Source organism: Triticum aestivum, chromosome 7D (genome assembly GCF_018294505.1).
Source record: "Triticum aestivum cultivar Chinese Spring chromosome 7D, IWGSC CS RefSeq v2.1, whole genome shotgun sequence".
Classification (NCBI taxonomy): domain Eukaryota; kingdom Viridiplantae; phylum Streptophyta; class Magnoliopsida; order Poales; family Poaceae; genus Triticum; species Triticum aestivum.
Window position 1 is genome coordinate 297413476 of NC_057814.1, and position 6798 is coordinate 297420273.

Here is a 6798-nt window from a genome sequence, read left to right on the forward strand (position 1 = left end):
ATTAATTTTAAAGCTTCTCAGTCACAACTGTTTCTCCCAATGAAGGATCGCCTCCATAGCTAGAACTGCTGAGGCTCGTTCCCTTTGCTACGCAGAATGAAGCACTGTCTGACGAACAATTTCAGAGTAGGACATTGAGAAATACATGCTATAGTAACAAAAGGAAGTGGAAGTGTAGAATATATATTAAGCTCTGCTATGATTGATAAAAACCAAGACCAACCTTTTTTTCTGGTGGAAGCCCAAATAGATCACTTCTCTCACAGTCACACCCGCACCTTCACACACTCACACTCACACGTAGCTCTTACTTTTTTACCCCTAAAAAGAAGCTCTTATTTTCTTTTGAAGAACCCACGTAGCTCTTACCTTATCCCCTTTCCATCTCCTATCCTCTCGCTACAAAATTGCTTCCACCTGAGCGCTGCGGATTTAATTCCCAACAACACCTGAATTTCCCCTCTTGATTCCTTGTTGTGACCTTGCTCGTCCTCACCTGCACGCAACTCTGCAGTTCAGCTGACCGACGCGGACACTGGATGAGGCTTGTTTGGCTCCCTGTATGCCTCCTCGATCCCTCAGGTCGGTCAATGACGACGGAGGGTTAGTATGGCTCGATGAGAAGCTGCGCGATGCGAGCTTGTCGACCTTGACAGTGCCTTTGTTGTCGGCGAGGCGATGTGAGCGTGGATCTCGTCTCCCGCAGCAAGCTTGGATCCACCTCGATTGTGAGGAACTGATTGTCCCCGAGCAAGGCAGCCTGGCTTGTCGTCTTCATCCTGCCGCCTGACTTCAGTGGCTCATTATTCTACCTGTAGGTCCCCCCTTCTCCCTTCTCCTACGTTTCTCATATTTGTTTTCTTGTTTCTTATCATTTCTCTGCATGTGTATGTGCATGTGTAGTAAGTTAGAACTTGTGAAAGATGTAAATTTATTTATGCCCCCTCCACCTTTTTTCGTAGTTGGACTGGCATTGGCAGAGCCCCCCGCCCCCATTCATATTGAACAAATTTAATACAGTTAGTAATTTGTTTATTTGTGATTAGCTATAATTTTACGATTTCCCAAAGATAGAATTGATTTTAATAAGTGAATATGAAAAAAGGTGCTATTGTAATTTACATATTAACTACTCCCTCCGTTCTAGAATAAGTTTCTTGGTTTTAGTTGAACTAAAACAACAACACTTGTTTTGGAACGGAGGGTAACGATCCGTGGATGTTGTCACCGTTGTGTTGTACAATAGAATAAGCTTCAAATATCAGATAATATAGTGTCGACAATTGGTATTACTGAATTTTTTCTATCGAATGTTGATGCATGTTTCCAGTACTTCTGGGAGTAGTAGATCATGCCGTTCCTCCATATCATGTTATTAGCATAGAAAAGACAGTGTTGTTCCATCTACTTATGGTTATCTAAAAATGTTGTTAGCATTTGTAAATGTGTTTTTAGTTCCTACCTTTAGAATATTCTTGTGTATACTATGTTCTTGACCGCATCATCCTCGTTGTTAGTTCATTTGCTATAGAAAAGAAAACAATAATAGGTTTGATCAAGTCTGTAGGTTATTACTTGGGAGTGTTTTTCCAAAGTATTCCCTTTCTCTTGCGTTTCTCATGAACTCCTTGAGCTTTATGTGGAACACTATCAGGTGTTTCTGATGCTGTTTGGCCTACTTCCTGTAGCATAGATCAAACCTCCAGCGAAGCTATGTTGCTTGTGAATGTCAGAAATTGGTTTGTGTATCCAGCCCACTAACATATTGCCATAGCATCTTGGTAGTTTGTGCTTTGTATCTTGGGCTATCCGTGAAGTTGGATGGCACACGGCAGTAGTACTCTCTAGCATACCTGGTCAGCCGTTGTATTTCTATTGCATCTTGCAAGGCAACATATAATTCGGTTCTTAGATTTCCTTGATGTCATTCGATCCAGTCTATTTGTACTGCAAAATGTATGAAAGGGCATCCACATTGAATTTCAATTTAAGCTTTTCACACACCATCAAGTGTTTCGACTGGTTGGTACATTGTTTTATATGATTTTCATAGTATTCCAACATAGTTACATTCTTTCTCTTGCATTTTACACCTTCTTTTAGTGTGTAATGTATATTTCCTCTGTACCCGTCTTCTCCGTAGGGGAATGATAATGGATACTGCATAGCCATGAATTTTGAATGGTTCTCTCATATTCTTTTCGGTCTCAAGTCTTTGTACTGAACAATGATATCCCGGCCTTTTCTATTCTGTTGTATCATTTATAATCAAGGCTGCATCTTTAGTTGCAGATGGCATGTGATGTCATCTTAATCTCATGTTGTGATAGTCACCTTCTTCAAATTTATCCCTTGCCATTCTGAGTGTTTTTGCTAGTCTATTATCTCTATCCAGCATATTTTTAAGGCCTTCACAATGTGAGGATCGGTTGACTCCCTTTTATCTTATTTCTTTGTACCAGAAAATTGCACCACATCACTTACACTTGCAGCTTGGTTTTACGCCTTTCCGAATTTCCATATTGGTCCTCTCTGATGTCCTCTTCAAGATTCTGAATTTAGCATCCATTTATATATTCATAATGTTTGGTTGTTCTTGTTCGTACTAAAAAACAAACTTAATAGAACTTACATATCTTTAGTTTTTTTCCTCTATCCTCGATTTTCATGTTGTACAGTTTGTGTTACTTTTAGTCCTGTACACATGCATAAAGAAATACCAGGTTCATGAATGTACAAACTGTAGATCTTGATTGAACTTTCTTGTTGCTCACCTCTTAGTCTTACCAACCTGACTGATTATTGAATTCTTTTGTGTCGCTGGTTCTGCATTGCTCTTTCTTTGTGTTTTTCTTTTCCTATATTGTCTTACATCTCTAGCTATCTCTGTTTAATTACGTGCCCTGCATAAACATAAATTCCATTTAGTAGAAATAAGAGATTTGTTTTGCAACACGTGCAATTTATGACTGTAGTGGTTAAAGTATATGATTAATGTATGTACATGATATGGTTCCCTGTCGTAATCCAACAATGCTGATTTTGCCTGTCTTGGTTAAGCCATAGTGCATGGGAATTTGTTATCATGTTTTTGTTAAAGAAATAATTGATAGGCACAGTCAGAACCCAATGTAACCCTTTTTATATTTGATACAATATTTAAATTAGCCGCAGATCATATGGAAATGCATAGGTGGATGGGCATGATAAACATTTGTGAATGGTAAACTGTGTAAGATCAGATATTCAAATCCACTGGGTTAATGAAGAAACTTGTGTAAGCTTGGAAAGAATGGAACACATGGGTAGCACAATTGAATTGCAAAGCAGAAGCAAAGGTATAATGCTGCTTCCAGTACACCTTACTACGTCTGTGCATGATATAAGGGAAGTTTAACAATTGAATTCGGAATAGTAAGTAAAGATAGTGGATGATAATACACATAAGGAAATAAGTTTGTAAAGATTTTCTTACTGCACGTGGTTCAGAGGTTGTTCTTTCGGCTTAGTTATGCAGTCTGGCACATCTCAATGTATGATAGAAGGTTGTCTCTTTTTCTTGCATTGAAGTTTCTTTCTCCTCTCGTATCTTGTAAGTGTTTATTGACTGGATTCACATCAATAAGATAGTAATTTAAAATATTTTTTCCCGTCCAAGCTTAAATCACAAACCCACGTGTGCCTAACTTGAATCACAAATCCAAGCTTAAATATTTTTCTTGTGATACCATCTAGTAAAGATTCATGGTTAGTAATGGCTCAGCTTATTGTATTGCATATTTGGTGCTTTTAACCACCTTGGCAGATTTCTCACATTTTTGCTATATGTGGTTCCCTTTTATTTTCCTTGATTCTTCCTGTACAATAGAGTGCACATATTATTGAATACAAGATGAGATATTGTAACATTGTTATGGAGTACTGCTCAAGGTTATGAAGATTTATGGTTTTGATTGTTTTTTCAGCTTACAAATTTTTGTTTTTGTTGTAGAATTAAAGAAGATCAACTTCTAAGACCAGCAGATGTTAAGTTCCAATCTTCATGTGAAAACACATATTGTGAGTATCTTTTGACCTAGTGGTGTAGTTACATGCAAGTCCATAAAAGCATATGTTTAGTGAAGAATAAGATTGCAATTCAGGCTGGCAAGTTCATGTACAATCACGACTGAAAAATCTCAAGGGGATCTTACGACCTTATCTGAACTTAAAAAAAGCTATTTGATTGTGTTGTTACACCTTGAATTAAAGTCATGGGTTGTACTACTGATTATGTTGTTGCTATTGAGAAAATTGAACTCTAAGAATATGTTAAGATTGCAATCGAGGATGCGAAGTTGATGTACAATAATGACTATAAATTACAAGGGGAACCTAGGACATGATTAAAAGCTACTACCTCCGTAACTAAAACGTCTTATATGTGAACTGCAAAAACTTCTTATGTCAAACATCTTATATTTAGTTACAGAGGTAGTATTTGATTGTGTGTTCATACCTTGAATTGAAGACGTAAGTTGTACTTGTTAAGGAGTATTAGTATTGGTCTAGGAGTCCTTATTAGTCTATGTTTAGTTTTCTTACACCTCAAGTCATGTGTAATATATATATGCCCCTTGGGCCTTCAATAAAGATAAGTTGCTTTCCTAACATGGTATCAGAGCCTTATCTTTTTAGCACGCGCAACTCGTGCAGATCCAATTTTGCGCCGCTGAAGATCGCCACCGCCTCGGTCAATGGCGCCCCCGTGCAGGTCTCCCACGCCCGCTGCGCTCCCCATCGGCTGCTCTCCAAGTCTACCGCTAGGACGATTGGCCCTTCCGCAAAGACCGTCGCCGCCGCGTGACGACCACCGTCCCGATTCATCAGTCGCTGCTTTCTGCACTCGTGTTCCCGTGTGCAACCGCTTCTCACTCGCGTGCGTCCGCTCATGCAGCCATGCAGGCGTGTTCCTCTCCTGCTTTTGCTTCCGTGTGCGTGGCTGCTGCTATCTCTACACTGGCTGTTGCATGCTTGCCTGCGTTGACGCTGTTCTCTCATTGCTGATGCTAGGTGCTACTGCTTGCTGTTACGCCCTGCGCGCAGCCTAGTTTTTGGTGTGTTTTGGTGATGCATGATATGTCATTGCAAGTTTGTTCCTTCTAAAAAGAAGTCCAATGTCTCTTACATCACATCTAGTCCAGTGTGCTTTTTAGCTTCCTAGTTTCTAGTATAATTTCCGCTGCGTCCATCAAATCCGTTGATATTTTGTGTTTTCTCATGTCATGTGAGTCCATACCTCTGTCCGTCAGCCTTTTTCTGGTCATTGTCCTTTGTATAGGATTTCTGTGGCCTCTCTTTGCATTGTTGATCTAAGCCCATTCTCTTGCCGCCGAGCTTCTTTCGCCGTCGGTTTTCATGGGCCATGAGTCTTTAAGCAATGCTTCTTCTTCTCTTGATGTGCCATCTTCTTTCGACAACCCATCTTCTCTTGATACTTCTATTGTATCTTCTATCGATGTGGTGTCTTCCTCTGATGTGCCATCTCTTTGTTATCTCCCTTGGAGACTCGACAGGTTTTGAAGACTCTTCATGCTACGACGACACTCTCAAGACGCGGATTTGGATTATCATTTTTTTTAGTATTACACTTCTTCAAATGCAATGCTATTGCATACGCTTTGCATTTGAGGGGGGGTGTTAAGGAGTATCAGTATTGGTTTAGGAGTCCTTATTAGTCTATGTTTAGTTTTCTTACACCTCAAGTCATGTGTAATATATATATGCCCCTTGGGCCTCAATAAAGATAAGTTGCTTTCCTAACAGTACTATCGTTTCTACTCTTGCTTTTGACAAAAGATTAAGCTTTATTTTAGTTCTATATGATATCTTGCTGGAGGTGGTCTGCTCGCTCGATGGAGCCGATGACGCAATCGAGGAAATTGGGGTACTCACTCGTGGGAGTTCCTTTTTCTTAGGGAAAGCCATCATGGCGGTATATATTGATCTGTAATAAACATAGCACGAATAAAATTGTTTCATGTAAACTTTGTCATTGGAAGCTTGTATATATTTCAGGCTATCCTTTATAGATATAAAAAACTATCATAGTGTTATATGGGAGGTGGCAGTTAGTAGCCTAAAATGACAACAACCAATTCATAACCTATGTGTTTACTGTATCTTTAGATTAAATATTGATCCAATTTCTCTTTTTTTAGGGAAAGCCATCATGGTGGTGTATATTGATCTGGAATAATAGCTGCACCACTGCAAGAACAGCAACTAAAAATCCTGTAAGGTTGCATGTGATGGATATGAGTCCAACCTATCTTGAGTTTTGTTTTTGGGGTCGTGAGATTGGTGTAAAGAATATGTAAGATTATTGTGAGATTGGTGTAAAGGACATGCATGCAGATGATTGATGTAGGGCTGGATAGTTTGGGAGAAGCGATCAGCGTACCAACCTTGGTCTTGGCCGCTGCTCATGCTGCATATTGTTCTGCGAGCCACCATGTAGGAGGCGACATGTGCCTGCCAGCCCTCTCTATTTGGGTCTTGCTTTTGTTTGTATCCGTAAAAAAAGACCTGAGGAGGAAGGACGTAGCCTGAATTCCTGAAAGCCTGGATCGTTGCGTGGTAGTGCCCTAAGCCAATGGCGATGAAGATGGCGTGGCTTGGCGATGAAGATGGTGTCGCCAAGCTAGGGTTTCTTGTGATTTTTTAGCTTGTTTCTTGCTGTCTGGTCGTTCACCTTGATAGCATATAATTTTTTTAGAGGAAAAGGTAAGAGGTGAGGAAAGGACGGTCTGGCAATGG

The 6798-nt window shown here is 39.8% G+C and overlaps 1 long non-coding RNA gene across 1 annotated transcript; it reads left to right on the forward strand.

Annotated features, from left to right (window-relative positions):
* Window positions 1-269: 269 nt before the first annotated feature.
* Window positions 270-5804, forward strand: LOC123164841 (uncharacterized). The gene is made up of 3 exons (XR_006482656.1): window positions 270-814; window positions 3992-4059; window positions 4696-5804. It is a non-coding gene; the product is annotated as an uncharacterized lncRNA (long non-coding RNA).
* Window positions 5805-6798: the final 994 nt, after the last annotated feature.